The sequence below is a fragment of the Aquarana catesbeiana genome, linkage group LG02, assembly GCF_042186555.1.
Source record: "Aquarana catesbeiana isolate 2022-GZ linkage group LG02, ASM4218655v1, whole genome shotgun sequence".
NCBI classification, from domain to species: domain Eukaryota; kingdom Metazoa; phylum Chordata; class Amphibia; order Anura; family Ranidae; genus Aquarana; species Aquarana catesbeiana.
Window position 1 is genome coordinate 239852307 of NC_133325.1, and position 20346 is coordinate 239872652.

The window sequence follows — 20346 nt, forward strand, 5'->3', positions numbered from 1 at the left end:
GGGGGAGAAATAATTGGTGTCAATGGGACGAATACTGCTCGATATTTGTTGTCAGTGGAAGAAATTATGCCACATCGTTGGTGTCAGTGGAAGGAATAATGCCCTATTGTTGGTGTCAGTACCAGGAATTATGCCCCATTGTTGGTGTCAGCAGCAGGAATAATGCCTCAAGGGCCGGATAAGGGCAAGCAAAGGCTGTAGTTTGGAAACCACTGCTGTATACCATACACATATATACATAAAATGTGATTAAAATCATCAAGTGAAATGTTTGACACAAATCTCCATGTGGAATCTGTGATCAAGTCCAAACGATTATTCAATCCAGTGAAAGACGTGAAGCAGTAGAAACCTCCACCATTTTCCCCTTTTCCCCTCTCACCTTATAAAAAATTACCTTCATAACAAATGTCCTATTGCGCTTCCATATACTCAAGATACATGAGCTCTATATTGACTAAACTGGACTTTCCTCAGGACTCACACTATCCTCCCCAGAAATCTCACTTGGTCAGTTCAGTGATCATCAATAGCTCAGGTGGTGCAAGATGAGTCAATGCACATGTATTACTTTTAGAGTGATTCATTCACTTTCTTGCTTGCAGCTTTGGTTTCACACAACTGGTGTGTATGAGTCACTTTGTATATAGGCTGTTCTCTTTGTAAGGAAAATTGCACTTTGCAAGGGAATTGCCCCCAGAAATTAGTGAATGTGGTGAGATTTCACTTTGCAAAGAATACCCAATCACGTGCAAGGAAAGTAGAAAATAGCATTTTTCATTGCACATGATAGTATGATGGATGTCAGCAGAGCTTAAAGTGGATGTAAACCTGATTTATGAAATTTGACCTGGGCACATACAGTTGTGTGAAAAAAGTATTTGCCCCCTTCCTGATTTTTTTATTTTTTTTGCATATTTCTCACACTTAAATGATTCAGATCATCAAACAAATTTTAATATTACACAAAGATAACCCAAGTAAATCCAAGATGCAGTTTTTTAATTATTATTTCATTTATTAAGGGAAAAAAGCTGTTCAAACCTCCCTGGCCCTATGTGAAAAAGTAATTGCTCCCTCCCATGCTGAATCATGAATGAACTGTGAGTATGCTTCACTTTGTCAGACAGCTAATCACAATTTTTTGGAAAGCTGAGTTAAATTTCACTTGCCACACCCAGCCCTGATTACTGCCAGACCTGTTGAATCAAGAAATCACATAAATAGAAGCTGTCTGACAAAGTGAAGCACTCTAACAGATCACAAAAAGCCACACATCATGCCACAATCTAAAAAAAATCAAGAACAGGTTAGAAACAAAGTAATGTACATGTATTGGTCTAGGATGGGTTTCAAAGCCATTTCTAAGGCTTTGGAACTCCAGTGAACCACGGGGAGAGCCATTATCCACAAATGGAGAACACTTGGAACAGTGGTGAACCTTCCCAGGAGTGGCCGGCCTACAAAAATTACTCCAAGAGCATGACGACGACTCATCCAGGAGGTCATAAAAGAACCCAGAACAACATCTAAAGAACTGCAGGCCTCACTTGCCTTAGGTAAGATCAGTGTTCATGATTCAACAATAAGAAAGAGACTGGGCAAAAATGGCATCCATGGGAGAGTTCCAAGGCCAAAGCCACTGCTGGCCAAAAAGAACACAAAGGCTCATCTGGCATTTACCAAAAAACATCTTGATTATCCCCAAGACTTTTAGGCAAATATTCTGTGTAATGATGAGACAAAAATGTCATGTTTGGAAGGTGTGTGTCCCGTTACATCTGGCATAAAACTAAGCATTTCATAACAAGAACATCATACCAACAGTTAGACATGGTGGTGGTAGCGTGATGGTCTGGGGCTGCTTTGTAGCTTTAGGACCTAGACGACTTACCATAATTGATCGAACCATGAATTCTGAGCTCTACCAGAAAATCCTAAAGGAGAATGTCCGGCCATCTGTTCGTGACCTTAAGCTCAAGTGCACTTTGGTTATGCAGCAGGAAAGTGATCCGAAACACAGCAGCAAGTCCACCTCCAAATGGTTCAAACAAAGCAAAATTTAGGTTTTGGGGTGGCCTAGTCAAAGGCTGGACTTAAATCCAATTGAGATGCTGTATCATGACCTTACACAGGCTATTCATGCTGGAAAACCCCACAATGTGGCTGAATTAGAATAATTCTGCAAAGAAGAGTGGGCCAAAATTGCTCCACAGCAAACAGTTATCGCAAATGCTTGATTGCAGTTGTTGCCACCAAGTGTGGCACAACCAGTTATTAGGTTTAGGGGGCGATTACTTTTTCACAAAAAGCCAGCCAAGTTTGGACAACTTTTTTGCCTGAACAAATGAAACCATCATTTAAAAACTGCATTTTGTATTTACTTGGGTTATCTTTGTGTAATAATACAATTTGTTTGATGATCTGAGTCATTTAAGTGTGACAAATATGCACAAAAAAAAAAAAAACGAAAGGGGGCAAATCCTTTTTCACATAACTGTATATCTGTAGTGTTTACTTATCTCTCTTCAAATGATAATGTCTGACAAGTTTTCAGAGACAGGAGATAAAACCAGCCTGAAGCTTGTGTCGGGGGAGGTTGCTATAAATAGATTAGCAGAGAGCTAGTACCTTTTTTCTGCTGCCTATGTGGAGGGGGTGTGTGTGTTTTTCCTCCAATCAGCTGTCTCCCAATGTAAGCCAAGACTACACTCCCAGTGCTGAATGAGGAAGTGAAAATTCTAACACAATGTAAGAATTCTAGAGTATAGAAAGGTAAAGACAGCAGATATACATGTAAAACGTATGTAGGGAGATTTTTTCATCCCTGTGTATCATCTGAGGCTGTTCACTTTACTGGGTATATGTGAGGGTTTACATCTACTTTAACCTCATTAACTCAACTCAGAGGAAAATTTTCTAGAAAAGTGCAACTTCCCCAAATGAACAGTCTGTTTGCCTTTAATAATCAACCCCCATCTGTTTTAGCTAAATATGTAGTCTTTAGGCACAAATGTCACTATAGATATTCTATATCAAATTCTATTGACCACTAGGCACAAGATATCCAATACAGTCTATGTAAATTCTGATCATTTCAATTCTTTAAATTATAATATAGAATGTCAGTAACTCACAAATTATATGGGTAACCATTTATTCTTCTGAACTCATGCTAAATTTAGGAATTTACTTGAAATTAGTCATTTAGAATCCCAGACATCACTGATGTATGCTAACGTCAGATCACTTTAGACTCCAAGAGTGAGCAAAACTAAGAGCGGAAATTACTGTATGATTGCTATGGATTACAGTTCATTTCCTAACTGCGGTGTTATAAACTCTTGTCTTGTTACAGAGTTCAGAAAATATTTTCTTTGTGTCTAAAAAAGTTCTTTATGTTTTCCATATTCTTCTCATAGCCATCAGTATTCCTGTGTGCCTATTGCCTAGAAAGGTTGTGTGGGAGTGAGGAGGAGAAAACATCGAAAGGAAGACAATTAACTACATTGAAAAACAAACCAAATATAGACACGTAGATCTCAGACACACAATGTACTCCTAGCAAGGGGTATGGTGCCACTGAGTGCACAAAAAATGGCAGAACGTTCTCTTTTGTTATTAACAAATGAGTGGAGAAAACAATAAATCACCTATGATGTAGAAAGAAAGAATGCAGTTAAAAAATTACTTCTGGATTGCCACAGTCTAAAAAATGCAATTATTTATATTTGTGTGAAACTAGGTATCTAATTCTGTTAACCTCAGTATTACTCATTACACAAGATTCAAGGTTGTAATGTCAGTGGTGTGTGTACTACAGAGGGCAATTCTGACAAGTTTGGGGGATACTTCTACTTGTTAAAGTCAATTTTTGTAACAGACATTTATCAAGTAATAATCACATAGAGTATAAATCAGATCTGCGTAGGTGCTTTATAAGTTAACAAGATAATGTTTACAAAATATTTAAAGTGATTGTAAAGCATCTTTTTTTAAAAAATAAACCTGTACCTGCTTAGTTTTTGGTTTTGCACAGAGCAGCCCCGATCCTCCTCTCCTGGGGTCTCCCACAGGCGTTCCTGGCTACTCCTGCCTTCCAAGTACCCTCCCTAGCAAGCCGCTTGCCTGGGGGGTACACATTCAGGCTTGATCCCGAGCCGTACTGTTTGCGTCTATTGACACACACAGTGAGGCTCGGTTCCACCCCCTAATCCCTCATCACTGATTTTGATTGACAGCAGCAGGAGTCAATGGCTCCCGCTCCTCTCATTAGGACCAGTGAGGAGGGAGAGAGAGAGAGAGCAGCACTGCAAATAAAAATGCATTAAGGTAAAAAAAAAAAAAAAAAACCTTTAGCTTTTTTCAACCACTTTAATCTTATAGTAAATGGTTCTGATAACAAATGTACATGTCACAGGGTACTTAACATAAGGTGACCCACCCCATGAACTCTTTCCTAACATTATTTTTTAAATAAATGCGCATCATATATGATATAAAAAGATAACAGAATGAGCATTTCCTGTTTTTCTTCAGAAACATTGAAGGGTTTTTCACTAATTCAGCTTTATACTTTCAGCGAGCATACCCCATGTCTCTGTTTTCTCTCCTTCTTATGCCGTGTACACACTGGCGGACTTTTCGGCATCAAAGGTCCGACGGTCTTTCCGACGGACTTTCAACGGACTTTTGACAGACATCCGACGGACTTTCAAATGAACGGACTTGCCTACACACGATCACACCAAAGTCTGACGGATTCATACATGATGACGTACGACCGGACTAAAATAAGGAAGTTGATAGCCAGTAGCAGATTTTTTGACCGGACTCGAGTCCGTTGGAGAGAATTGAAACATGTTCCAAATCTAAAGTCCGTCCGATTTTCGACCGAAAAAGTCCGCTGCAGGTCTGATGAAGCCCACAAACGATTGAATTGTCCGACGGATTCGTCCCGTCTGACCAGTTGAAAAGTCCGCCAGTGTGTACATGGTATTAGTGTACTAAAGATTCAGAAATCACACACTCAGTCCAGATGCAATTGTGACTTCCTCTCCCTCTGCACTGCCAATGCAGTTGAGCGCCACATGTAGAGGAGAAAATAGACTGCACCTACCTACATGACCACTGCTATATACCCTTTCTAGCAAACTTTGTAAAAAAAAAAAAAAAAAAGAAGATTTTTAGTTCACATATATTTCAATACATGTTTACTCACTTCCCTACCCGCCCATAGACATATGACGTCTGCAGATGGGATCTCCCATCCTGGGCGGGCGTCAAATGACATCCTTGGCTTCCCGGCGGTATTGGGGGCCGCGTCAAATCCCAATAGCTTCTACATGTATATAATCTATCAGGTGTTTAAGGGGTGTGACCACATATTAAAGCGGAGTTCCATCCACTTTTAGAATGTTGTCTTAAAGGAAAGACGACCCCTCCACCACTCGTTTTTTGGATAACTAGCTATTCATTTTTTTTTCTAACTCTAACCTAACTATAACTCTAACCTTTTTCTGAAGTACCAAGTGTACTTCCGTTCCAGCTGGGCCGCGGCGCAGGACATCATGTCCTCTTGTGCAGCAAGCCCCCCCGCTGTTTTCCCTTAGTTAGAATGGCAGTGCCTGCAGCCGATCCGATGGACGGATCGGCCTTGGGGGGGTCTGACATCGCGGGCTCCCTGGACAGGTAAGTGTCCTTATTAAGAGTCAGCAGCTGCAGTGTTTGTAGCTGCTGACTTTAAAAAAAAAAATGTTTGTGGCTGGAACTCCGATTTAACAAAAAAATTCAGGATGAACCCTCTATATACCTTTTCTAGCAAACTTTGCAAAAAAAGTATATTGCAATACTTCTTTGAGCCGGCCAACTGTGTAAAAGTAATCCCTCGATGGCAAGTCCCTACTCTGCTCTGCAAAAGGAAAATGCTTCCCAGTGAATAAAGGGCCAATATAGAGCAGATAGACACAAGGCTAGCTACAAGGCTCTGGTCTGGCCACTTACATACAATGAAATAAAAATAAAATATATCTGTACTCAAATACCAATAGCTTCTACACCTTTTATAACATTTTGTCATTGTATGTCACGTTTGCATTTTATATTTTCCAAGATGCAAATTGTTCTGTGGAAAATATATGAAAGTGAACCCATCATCAAAAGTTTACCTAGAGGTCTCTGAATACCTCTGAGTGTTGAATCAATTATAGATAGGTTCATGTTCCACTCTTCCTGCTGGGGCTAGGGAAAAGGTGCTGGGGTTATGTGTTGGGTGAAGGTATACATTTAATGATTTAATGGGGAGGGTCAAAAATGGTGTATACACTGCTCTGCAAGGGCGAAAAAAAAGATGTATATAGTTGGGGGAGAGATGAGTATACTCCTGTGGAAGGAAGATGTTTACATGTATTGGAAGAGAAGAGTGTATATACTAACCTGGAGTGGTGAAGGCTAAGTATTGTTCTGGGGGCAAGAATATACACTGCACCTTTGCATACTTGTAAATGAATAGAAACATATAATTGCGGATAAGCTAAATATACCTGGGTTTAGTTTGAGATGGGTTTACAGAATATGAGTAAAGTTCATATGGGGATTCCAAAATTCCATTGAAGTTAATAGGAACTGAATGTTAACCCCATTCCCACCACAGCTTCCTGGCCCTTTAAGAGGTTCTAAATGCTGGGAGGTGGACATTCTGATCATGTGACCAGCCTCCAAAGGCCTGCAGTAGCCACCAAAGGCTCGCAGTTATGGCAAATCACAGGCAGCTCTGACAGGCAACATTCTGCCATTTACTTATATTGTGGAAGCTTGCTGGTAATGAGATATCCCATCAAAGTAATTAGCCAATAGGAATGAGTAGGGGGCAGAAGGTAGTGTAAAGCTCTGACACTATGGAAGTGTAGGATATTTGCCTATCCGAATGGCCCTGCATTTGGCTGTCATAAAAAGCATTTGGAGTAAGCTGCAGCTGTGTGCAGGAGCTTCTGAGAGCCTGCACTGTATAATTTCAACTAATATTGGTTTGCTGACAGAGCCACTTTAAACTGCCATTTTTGGTGTATTTTTGAGTTTCAGTATAACCTAAACTTTTTTTTTTTGTTTAGTATAGAGAAGAGAATGGTAAAACACTTGTCAGTTTATTTTTGCTGTCTGTGCACCTTTAGAGAAATTTCCCTTTACTTCGTCTCATAGAGACACAGAAGGAAGTTAGAGGAGTTTGCCTAAAGATGGTGAAATTCCCCTTTTATTCAGTTGTCCTTAGACCAGGTGTCTTCTTTGCAAGATTCGTCATCACCTCCTGTTTTGGGAAAAACTTAAATTTTTTACATTTTCCTCTCAAACTAGTACAGATAGAGTGCTAAATCGCCCCACATGTAGTGGGCACAGTACAGTAATTAAAACTTGACAAACAGTCTAACCTTTCCCTACTCTATCCAAATAAAAAAATCTTGTCTAGAGATACACTTAAAAAAGTTAAGGTTGTTGCTACAGTATGTGCATAGCTCCCAACTGTCCCTGATTTTGAGGGACTGTCCCTGATTTGGAGCAATGTCCCACTGTCCCTCTTTCCTCCTCATTTGTGCCTCATTTTGGTCTGATCTGTATAGTTGCACTTCTTATCTTTCAAATAGTGTTTCCCCGTGCTAAACCTTTCATACAATTTCTAATCTGCCGCATTTGTAAATTTTAAGAGCCAATATAAAAAAATATAAAGAAATAGTAGCACTTGTGGATTTAATTAACCTTTTTTTTGGTTAATTCTCCTTTAAGGGGGTGTGGCAGATGGCGTTACCTAAGCCTACATACATTTGGGAGGTATGGTATGGTATGTGCACTAAAGGATTGTTACTGATATCTCATACTATCTATTGCAACATAATAATTACCTGTGATAATATATAATTCTGGTGATGTAAGTAGTCCTAGATCGACACATGCTCATATTTAGACAATGTCATTGGCAAAATATAGGCCCAAGCTCATCTCTATTCCCCATACTACAGAGCACTGTCTGTAAGCATGCCTAGGTCTAAAGTAATTCACCTGGCTGCCTATTTGCAGTCAGGGACCGCTATATTTTTGGATTGATCAAAGGCTTCGGAGTGTATAAGAAGGAAGCCAGGGTGAAGTCTGGCTCAATGCTACACTATATATACTTACAGTGTGTTCAGTGTTCAAGGCTATTAGATAATGGCAACTTTTCCTGGAATAACTCTACATCTTTTTCAGTTATTGCTGTCTGACTGCTGTCAGGCTATTTTATATAGCATGCTGAATTAACTGGCTGAGGTCCACTAGCTGAAAGTTAGTACAACCACTTCCTACTTCCACTACCTCATGGTTATTCATACTTCCCCTGAGTTCACTCACAAAGCAGCAGTTGCAATTAGGTTTAGCAAATTTATTTCACTTCCAAATCATACCCCCAACCCAGTTGGAATACACAATACCATTATTCAAATAGCATGTTGACTCCTGCCATTTGATTCCCACTGAGGATAAATTACAGTATATGCATTGAATTCCACCATTAAGTACATCTCTCAGTGTTTGGGCTTCTACCCATATGGAACCTAGCATTGTGGAAGTGACAGTAAACAAGGATACAGCTGCTTGATACCTCTACAACAGGATCTCAGAAGATTAGTCACCCACTGGCACCAAATCTTCATGCTGTTCTGACAGCCCTGGGGTGCATCGTCTGAATAAATCCAAAGATTAATTTAAGCTTCATCACCGCTGGGATGTTACTTTAGTTCAGACAGCTAGAAAATAAATGTTTGCTCTTTTATTTTTTTTATATATACTTATTCGCAGGGTGCCTTTATGGTTCAGTACAAATACAAATCTTCTGTTAGTTGACTAATTTTAAACTGCTGTCAGTTTATAGATAGATTTTAAAACAAATTGCTGAAAACAAAGGCATATTGACTTATTTTAATTGAATAATGGGATAGTGTGCTAAATATATAAAAATAACATCTTACAATGCTTTTCCTCCTCTGTAGCAAACGCTGTATATTTGTGTTATGCTTGTAAATAGGCTATTTATTTGGTCACTACAAAAATAAGGTTATTGGAGAATGGATTAAGGCCTATTTCACACCTATGCATTTTTTTGTGCGTTTTCAGATTTGCCGAAACACACTACAATCCATTTAACATGGTTTCCTATGGGTCACGTTCATATCTGTGCATTTTATGGAAAGGGCCAGGGACTTTTTTCTGGTTTTTGGTTCCATACACTTCAATGGATTGAAAATATGTATTGAAAAATGCAAAATGCACCTTGACTATGTAAACTGCAACCTGCATAGGTGTGAACCAAAGTTTTTTTCCTTTAGCCCCTTCCTATCCTTTAACTGGGTTTTTATGGAAAGGGGTTGGATAGACACCCTGATCACATGGTCACTGTTATTAGTTGTCACAGTGGTCGAATGATCAGGAGTCAGACCCACCAGCTGGAGATCATACCCAGAGACAGGAAGTTGTCTGTGACAGCTTGGTCACTGTGCTGTGAGTGTGGTTTAGGCGTGGGTTCACACTGTAGTGATGCAGTAACCAACGCGATTCCAGTGCGGTTTCCCGCATCGTTTCTGCGAACCACTGCGGTTGTCAATACAATGTTAATGACACCCCCAGATCGGTTCACAGATCGCAGTGCGAACTGTGTATTCAGACAGGAAGCGAATCGCATGGGTGTTCACAGTGTTCCAGTGAGGGAAAAAAAAGTCCCTCCACCTTTTTTGTGTAAATCCAATGCGAGTTCAGCCATACAAACTGTATGGCTGAATTCGCATTGCACAGAAATCGCATGCGATCCACACAGCATTGCGGGGCGAATCACATGCAATGTCTGTGTTTGCAATAGTGGGAACCCAGGGTAAGGCTCGATTCACATCTATGCATGTTGCTTTTGAGAGTTTTTGCAGTGCTTTTTGTGGTGCTTTCCGCTGGGTTTTTTCCATGATTTTACCACGATTTTGCCGCAATGAACGTTTTTTAGTTTTTTTAAATGAAAATTTGTTGTTGGGCAAATTTAAAAGTGCAAAACGCAAATTGCAGCAAAATTGTTGTAAAAATGCAGTAAAAATGCACTCCATGCTTTTCTGCAGATTCTCCATTGAAGTCTATTGAACCATAAAATGGAAAAAAGCACCGTTTTGCATTTAAAAAGGTCCTGACCCTTTCCAAAAACACAGAGGCACAAAAATGCATTGACGTGAACATGTTCCATAGGTACTCATGTTAAAAAAATGTCCTGCGTGTGTAACAAGCAAAAATCATGAAAAAACTCAATGGAGCCTCAGTACAGAAACCTTGGCTGCCATGGTCGCATATGTGTGGCCTGTGGGTGTTAAAGCCCTACCTGCTTGCTGCTGCACATATGCTTTATGTGGCCAACAAGCAAGAGCATAAACATTTTGCAAGTACAGGAAAATAACTGTACAATAGTACCACACAATACTGAATAATAATGTTCCTTATAAATATGTGCACAAGTATCATAAACTGCAATAAATAAATCAAAAAACATGACATGAATAATGCAAAATAATGAAAAAATCTAATTGTCTGTGTGTGTTCCATTAAAAATAACCAAACAGCAAAATATTTGTGTGTTTTCCTTTAAAAATAAACAAACAAACAATAAAATGTTCGTGTGTGTTCCTTTAAATAACAAATGGTGGTGGGCACACCAAAATGTATGTATGTGGCCTTTTAAAATTAATCATAGTATCTCCTAAAAATTAAAACGAAAATTTATCCATGTGTACTCAATGTGTCCATGTGCACCACTTGCTATATCCAAGAAAGTTGAAAATTCTTCAAAAACTCTTCATAATTCCACCGTGCCTTTAAATATATAGAGCATCCAATTGTGCCAAGCCCGCCACCATATTACATATGTTCTCAACTTATAGTCAGACCTAACTGTCATTAGGTCATACTACAACAGCGATCTCCACTCCAGTGCTTATACCCAATATACTCCACGCATGCCATATGACTGTACACACCTAATGAATAGGAGTTCCTTTCTAAATAGACTGCAATTTTTACTGCGAATAAGTACTCTCTGGTTTGGTTATTCGTCTCAAGCAGATATATTGTGCTACTCTTAGTGCTTGAAAGTGGTGATTGAGGTGTGTATGTGGTATGCGCAGCTGCGGTCCCCCATGTGTTTAATTAATTGACAACTTTGTCTTATATTTAACCAGTCTGTGTAAAACAGCCAATCTGTGTCCCCTGTTTTCCAATTTACCTTATTTGTTGTGATTTTCTAAACTAATAAAGCTTGATTGTATCATCCACAGTGTTCTGACTTTGCCCTCTTAAGAGAACTTTATTCTCTTATTTTTTGTTGTGTGCCAATAGGGCTACCAGAACTACAAACTGGGTGAGGTTTGTATACAAACTAGCGATTTTTAAAAATTGTTTTCTAAATAACATTATTATAACTAACACGGTTGATCCAGGCAACTACCTTTTACTTATTGCAGGTACCATAACTGCTTTTGCTTCCTTTCAGAAACGATCGTTCTTATCATTTTTACAAGGTTCTGTCAGGTGACTATGTACAGTATCTCATAAAAGTGAGTACACCCCTCACATTTTTGTAAATATTTTATTATATCTTTTCATGTAACAACACTGAAGAAATGACACTTTGCTACATTGTAAAGTAGTGAGTGTACAGCTTGTATAACAGTGTTAATTTTCTGTCCCCTCAAAATAACTCAACACACAGCCATTATTGTCTATACTGCTGGCAACAAAAGTGTGTACAAACCTAAGTGAAAATGTCCAAATTGGGCCCAAACAGCCATTCCCCCCCCCTTGTGTCATGTGACCCGTTAGTGTTACAAGGTCTCAGGTGTGAATGAGGAGCAGGTGTGTTAATTTTGGTGTTATCACTCTCACTCTCTCATACTGGTCACTGGAAGTTCAACATGGCACCTCATGGCAAAGAACTCTCTGAGGATCTGAAAAAAAGAATTTGTGGATCTACATAAAAATGGCCTAGACTATAAGAAGATTGCCAAGACCTTGAAACTGGGCTGCAGCACGGTGGTCAAGACCATACAGTAGTTTACCAGCACAGGTTCCATTCAGAACAGGCCTTAAAGAACAGACCAAAGAAGTTGAGTGCACGTGCTCAGCATCATATCCAGAGGTTGTCTTTGGGAAGTAGACATATGAGTGCTTCAAGCATTGCTTCAGAGGTTGAAGGGGTCAGCCTGTCAGTGCTCAGACCATATGCCGCACACTGTATCAAATTGGTCTGCATAGCTGTCGTCCCAGAAGGAAGCCTCTTCTAAAGATGATGCACAAGAAAGCCCACAAACAGTTTGCTGAAGACAAGCAGACTAAGGACATGGATTACTGGAACAATGTCCTGTGGTCTGATGAGACCAAGATAAACGTATTTGGTTGAGATGGTGTCAAGCATGTGTGGTGGCAACCAGGTGAGGAGTACAAAGACAAGCGTATCTTGCCTACAGTCAAGCATGGTGGTGGGAGTGCCATGGTCTGGGGCTGCATGAGTGGGGGAGCTACAGTTCATAGTTCATTGAGGCAACCCTGAATGCCAACATGTACTGTGACATACTAAAGCAGAGCATTATCCCCTCCCTTTGGAGACTGGGCCGGAGGAAGTTGAGGGTAAAGGTGATGGACTGGCCAAGCATGTCTCCAGACCTAAACCCTACTGAACCTCTGTGGGGCATCTTCAAACAGAAGGTGGAGGAGCGCAAGGTCTATAACATCCACCAGCTTCGTGATGTCAACATGGAGGAGAGGAAGAGGACTCCAGTGGCAACCTGTGAAGCTCTGGGGAACTCCATGCCCAATAGGGTTAAGGCAGTGCTGGAAAATAATGGTGGCCGCACAAAATATTGACACTTTGGGCCCAATTTGGACATTTTCACGTTTGTTGCCAGTGGTTTAGACATTAATGGCTGTGTGTTGAATTATTTTGAGGGAACAGCAAATTTACACTGTTATACAAGCTTTACATTCACTACTTTACATTGTAGCAAAGTGTAATTTCTTCAGTGTTGTCACATGAAAAGATATAATAAAATATTTACAAAATGTGAGGGGTGTACTCACTTTTGTGAGATACTGTATCTCTTTTTCCTGATAGTGAGGGACAGGGGTTACAGGACACTGTGCAGACACAATGTGTGCCTGTATTCCTTAATCTGTTCACACTGAGGCAAAATGCAGGCCATAGTGGCTAAACAGACTACTCATTAAAGGCATGCTGTGTGCCTGCACAGTGCCCCGTGCCTCTGAATGGTCAATCAGAGGATGAAAACTGCCCACACTAACAAAGATCAGCTTCTATACTTTGTGTGGTCAGTTTAGAGCAAGGAAGAAAAGTGACTGGCAAGATCAACCAGGTACTTTAGATGGAAGAAAAACCTGAAAATGATAGAGACTATGTTTTCTGAAATACATATATGTGAACACACACATAGAAAAAAATATTCAGGGTAACATATTGTCAAGTGCCAAAAGGCTGAGCCTTATGTGCAGAGGGAAGGCCTCTCATACAACCCTGGCTCATGGACCACCAATGTTGTAACAGTGGTCATGAGAGCGTGGTGGTGTATGGGTGCCTGGATGGTCTTATGTGTGGTGGATGTATCACCAGGATGGACCAGAAGTTTAAATGGCAGGCGTTGGCAGGCCAGCAGATTCCAGGCTGGTGGCAGCAGGCAACAGGGACCAAGCATGCGGAGCAGAAGAGACACAGAATGCGTGGTCAGACGAGCCAGGTTGGGGTTGGTAACAGATAATCAGAGGCAGGCATAGACGGCAGGCAAAGAATAGTCAGGGTACAGGCAGAGATCGGCAAAATGAGTTGAGGCAGATGAGCAAGAGACAAGAAGCAAAGTCCAGATATAGGCCAGGGTCAAGGTAGGTAGGAGAGATTCAACGGAGTCAGAAGCAAGCTGGATCAAACACAGGAAGAACAGGATCCAGTTTCAGGAACACAAGGTACAGCTGCAGGTGACAGCAAAGCAGTAGCGCAACTGCTGCACTTATATATGGCACTTGGCGCCAAGTTTTATTGGCGTGTGCATTGTGCGCATGTGCACATGCATGTGCCTGGTACAATGGGCACTTGCGAGATCGCACCTGCGCATTTGTGTCCGTGCATGAGCATTATCAGTGCTATGACCCATACATCCCTGACACATATACATTGTTGAGGTCTACACTTTAAGGCATAGGTGTTCAAGCTGTGGCCCTCCAGCTGTTGCAGAACTACAGGTCCCATGAGGCATTGCAAGGCTGACAGGTACAAGCATGACGCCCAAAAGCAGAGGCATGATGGGGCTTGTAGTTTTGCAACAGCTGAAGGGCCACAGGTTATGCACCCATGCTTTAAAGGGGTTGTAAAGATGTTTTTTTTTTTTTTTTAAAATAACAAACATGTTATACTTACCTTCACTGTGCAGCTCGTTCTGCACAGAGTGGCCCCGAACCTGGTCTTCTGGGGTCCCTCGGCGGCTGTTTCAGCTCCTCCCCGCAAGCATTTACCACCTTCATGCGAGCTCCCTCGCACGGTGGTGAGTGCTTGCGGGCGCGCTCCCGTGATACAGCCGGCGGCTATAGCCGCTCGCTGTATCACTCGGCCCCGCCCCCCGGCGCGCCGCGTCATCGGATGTGATTGACAGCAGCGCGAGCCAATGGCTGCGCTGCTTTCAATCCATCCACTGCAGCCAATCAGCGACCAGGCTGAGCAGCAATGAAGCTGACGAGGACGAGGAGCGAAGATTCGAGGCGTCAGGTAAGTAAAACGGGGGGGCTGGGGGCGGCGGTACTGTCAAAAGTTTTTTCACCTTAATGCATAGAATGCATTAAGGTGAAAAAATTTTTACCTTTACAACCCCTTTAAGATGTTATTTAATAATGAGGAGAGTCATGGATTAATGATGTGCAAAGTTCAGTAATTACTTGGTGCTACAGCTCACAACTATATACTGTGTATTTGAAGGTTACAAAGTGAAAGTCAGAATCTGTATGGTTGCTATGACACCACACCATATTTCCTATCAGTTAGGTTTGTTTCCTTTGTTTAACAGATTTGTTACAGTGTATCACTTGTCATTTATATGCAGTACAGCACTCTGGAGCTACAATACTGAACACTTCCATTACAGAAACATGCATATGCAGTGAGTGATTAAAATGAGAGCCATTCGTTGCAGAAGAGAATTAGTGTCTGCTAAAAAATATTTCAGCAATCTTTCATTTTATTTAAATCCTGGCACAATTGTTTGCTTTCCCATTTCCATTATATTCCATGAAAGCCTCCTGTGTATTAGTAAAGCCTTAGAAATCTAAATGAATACTATTCAGCACCCAGAAGCAATCTAGAGTTGTTCTCGGTGGATGGATCAGAGCTGTGAATAACACTGTGCTGAGCCTTTTTACAGCACATGGAGAAATGACATGTGGACCAGGTGTTTATTTACCTCAATATTTATTTCAAGTGCCCTTAGCACTTTTTGCTTTGTAGGCAAATGCTAATTAATGCTGATGCTGGAACTTCCCTCTAGCAGAATTGACAACTGTGACCTGAGTGCTGCCGCACAAAATTTACTTGACAGACATCTCTACATTTCTGCCCGGAATTTGCTTTTGTTTAAATTGTTATTGGTTGAGGATTGTTCAGTAGTGTGTTGTACTTATTTCTACATTGCCACTATGCTTAAACCCATAATACAGAACACCATTAGTCATCATATTATGCTAGACCAGATGTGTCCTAAAGTGGTTGTAAACCTCAGACATGGAGTCTGAGCAAAGCACATATATCTGTAGTATTTACTTATCTCTCTCCAAAGCTCTAAGTGTAATTCCTCTCTGGTGCTTCGTTCTTCTGTTATCAGCATGAGTCACTTCTGACTAGAGATGGGCTCGGGGGTGTTTGAAATCCCACGTGCCAATCCCACCAGGAAGCCTACACTGCACACGGCTAATCACAGGCAGTGAGACATTTCCTGGTTCACAGCTGCACAGATTGGGAAATGTGCAGTGCGCAGTGTTGGCTTCCTGGCGGGATCGGGCATGTGGGATTTCGAACATGCCCGAGCCCATCTCTATCTTCAGACAAGTTTTACTGACACATGAGATACATTTGTGTCGGGAAGGGAGGAGGAGCTTTTTATGAAGCTTGTCTATTCAGAACACAGTTCTTGTGCTGTGTGGAGGGGTGTGTGTTTTTTTTCCTCCAATAAGCTCTCACACGCTAACTGCAGCTACTAAGTCCCCTCCACTGTGCTCCTGACAGACGGAGAAAGATTTTAACACTTTTCTGCCCTTTTAAAGTGGTGTAGGGAAGAGAGACTTCAGATAAACAAGTAAAACTTTTGTAGTTGGATTAATTTAATCTCTGTGTATCATCTGAGGCTGTTCACTTCACTGGGTATTAGTAAGGGTTTACATCCACTTTAATCTTCCCTAAAAATCATTTTGGTCTCATGTAGATGGGTATCAAAGGGCTGAGAGGGAGAGAGAGGAAGAAAGGGAGAGAAGGAGAGAGAGAGGGTTAAAGGAAGAGGGAGAGAGGGAGAAGGAAGGAGAGAGAGAGAGAGAGAGAGGGAGAAAGGGAGAAGGCAAGAGGGAAAGAGGGAGAGAGAGGAATAGAGAGGGGAGAGAGAGAAGGGGGAAGACAGAGAAGGGGAGAGAGAGATAGAGGAGGAGGGAGGAAGGGTAAAGAGAGAGGGGGAGAGAGGGGGAGGGAAAAAGGGAGAGCGAAACAGAGGGAGCTACGGGGAGAAAGGGAGAAAGGGAGAGAGGGGGAGAGAGAGGGAGAAAGGAAGAGGGGGGAGGGCGAGAGGGAAATAGGGAGAGAGGGAGAGAGCGAGAGGAGGGGGTGAGAGAGAGAGAGGGGGAAGAGAGAGGGGGAGGGGAAAAGGGAGAGCGAGAGAGAGGGAGATAGGGGAGAAAGGGAGCGAGAGGGACAAAGGGAGAGAGAGAGAGAGAGAGAGAGAGAGAAAGGGAGAGAGAGAGACAGAGAAAGAGAGAGAGAAAGGGAGACAGTGAGAGGGCAGAGAAGGGAGAGGGAAGGGGGAGAGAGAGAGGGAGAGAGATATGAAGAAAGAGGGAGAAAGGGAGATAAAGGGAGAGAGAGTGGGGGAGAGAAATAGAGGGGCAGAGAGAGGGGGGAGGGAGAGAGAGAGAGAGAGAGAGAGGGGAGGTGATAAAGAGGGAGAGGGAGGGGGGAGAGATAGGGGAAGGGAGAGAGAGAGAGGGGAGAGTAAGAGAGAGAGAGAGGGGGAGAAAGGGAGAGGGAGAGAGAGAGATAGAGAGGGGGGAGAAAGGGAGAGGGCGAGAGAGAGAGGGGGAAATAGGGGGGGAGAGAGAGGGGGGAGCGAGAGGGGGAGAGAGAGAGGTAGAAAGGGAGAGAGATAAAGGGAGAAAGGGAGAGAAGGAGAAAGGGATAGAGAGAGAGGGGGAGAAAGGGATAGAAAGAGGGAGAAAGGGAGAGTGGGGGAGGGAGAAAGGGAGCAAGAGAGGGTGGGAGAGAGAGAGAGGAGGGGAGAGAAATGGAGAGAGAGAGAGAGAGGAGGGGGTAAGAGAGAGAGGAGGGGGAGAGAGAGAGAGAGAGAGAGAGGGGGGGAGAGAAAGAGAGGGGGAGAGAAAGAGAGGGGGAGTGGAAAAGGGAGAACGAGAGAGAGGGAGATAGGGGGAGAAAAGGAGAGAGAAGGAGAAAGGGAGAGAGAGGGGGAGAGAGAGAGAGACAGAGACAGAGAACTAGAGAGAGAAAGAGGGATAGAGAGAGAGGGAGAGAGAGAGGGGGAAAAGAGAGAGAGAGAGAAAGGGAGAGAGAGAGAGAAAGAGAGAGAGAGGGAGGAGAGGGAAGGTAGAAAGAGGGAGAGAGGAATATGAAGAGAGAGGAAGGGAAATAAAGGGAGAGAGAGGGGGAGAGAAATAGAGGGGTGGAGAGAGAGAGAGAAAGGGAGAAAGAGATGGGATCCATAGTTAAAGCACACTGCTCTCTCTGCTGCTTCAATCTCTTCTCTCTATTTGCATTGTGGGCATTTGGGAGGGTCTCCTGAGATTCTCTTTAAACATGTCAGTTGGTAGACTGTGTATCAGATAAAACCAACTTCTCTTCCCCATTGTAACCCACCCAGTTACAGAATAGAGAAAACTGTGCGCCTAGTGGTTGTCTACATATTAAAGCGATATTAAAACACAAAAACAAAAAACATGTATTTTATTGCAGCTTACAAATTATAAGATGTATACGATGCTTTTGTTTTAGGTTTTAGACTTTTTTCCTATTGTCACCTGGTTATCTGGCCAGTAAGTCTGTTTTTCAACTTCCTTTAACAGACAAAGCTGTTCATCGGTAGTTGCAGTTAGGAATTAAGGCTGGCCATACATGGATAGAAATGTGTCTGGTTTAGCAGGAACTGGCCTAATTTTAATCCATGTATGGTCACTTCCATTTGAAAAGAGTAGGACTAGTGATCAGAATGGGGGAATTGTTTTTTTTTTTTTTGCTGATCAAAAAAAAATATCCATCTATGGCCAGCTTAATACAAACCATTTACCACTGACAAGGGTGCTTACAATGGTCAGTTTTTATTCATTTATGTAAAACCTTTATCCCAAAAGAAAAAAAAATCTGTTTGCTGTAACCGCTTAAAAAATGTTAACAGGAGTTCGACTTAATTTGTTAGGAGAGACCATCTAAATCTGCTAGCCTGCTGCATCGCCTGAATTTCAATCCATGTATGACCATTCCATTTTTATGAGAAGCCGATCAATTGATTGCCTTCTCATGAAGGGGACTGCTGAAAAATTGCAGTTCGATCTGTGTATTCTCACGGCGGGGTGAAGGGGGAGTCTCGCCGTTGTCAGAATACAAGGACACAACAGAGAGGATTCACATTCGGTGAGGATCCGGGAATAAAGGTGAAAGGTGGTGCAGAATGTCCCCATCCCAACACCTATGGGATCATGACAGACAGATAATAGGTTGATTAAAGTTTCAAACAAAAAAAAACTACTTACCTGATTGGCAGTTGATCGGCAGTTAACCAATTAAAGACTGGCTGTCACGAGCAGGTATCTTTATAAAGGAAAGAGATGCGTCACTAGCAGGCAGACGGAGAGAAGAAGACAGATGATAACTCGTTGCTGTACCTGCTGTTATGGAATCCTTGTTGCGCAGGATGATGGATCGCGCCGCTGCCGATGATGGGGATGCCTGGATGCATCGTTGCCTGTCGCTGACCATGTCGGTTCCATTGCCTGATGTCCGGCGAGATGTTTCCCATTATAACGTGGCTGTGGTTGATGCCTGCGGGGACGGTATTATCATTTCTGAACCCAGGATATCTTCCTTTAATCTGCCCGCCCCTACTGCTTCTGGTTCCAGATCAGGCTTACAGGTCCGCCTTCAGCCAACGTCACTTCGGGCCCATCTCCTGAGTGCGTCATAGCTCCGCCCATTGATCGGCTTGATGGACAGGGTAATGACGCAGATAGGCCTGGTAGAAAATTACAGAGGACACTCAAGAGACTTCGCCGGTTCAAATCCCCTGTAGGTCGTGTGACTGGGGATAAAGGAAAAAAGAAAAAAGGTAATATCATTGGTACAAGGAATTCTCAGGATGATTCTTATGCTACAGCATTTTGTAAAAAAAGAAGTATTGAATCTTTTTCTATTCTACAGTCTTTAAGGAGTGTTGATTGTAATCATTCTGAGTATGCTATGTTTTCAGACATGGGACGTGTTCCTATTGAATCGGATGTGATGGCATTGCACCCTGTGCTACCTGAAGCTAAGAATGCATCCATTCTTGCTGCTATTCCCGCAAGTGGTGAGTCCGAAGATTTGTCTTAGTTAAAAGCAACTTTTTCTTCTTTTAAAGATTTAATTAATAAATTTACAGCGACACAAAATGTACATACACAAAATGACCATTTAGACTTGGGAGTTGCTCAGTTATGGCTTGCTCCTACGGAGGGTGATTTGCTTAAGTCCTCAGCGATTGCGAGAAATGTTTGTATTGAGCCTCCTGTTGCTTCTGGTTCTTCTTTTATTCCTGATACGTACTTACGTGAAGTTATTACATGCGAATTGTCACCTTTGGGATTCCATTTGAATGGTGCATTAAAGGAGAAAATATGGAAGGGTGATTATGTCGACATTCTAAATATGCTCCCTTTGCATAAAGAATTTAGATCTGATAAGAAGGTAAGGTAAGATAAATTTGATGACGATAAACGTAAGTCACCCCCTCGATCGTTTAATAATTGGCTGCAAGCATTTTGCATTTATTTGAGTGAACTGGGAGAAAA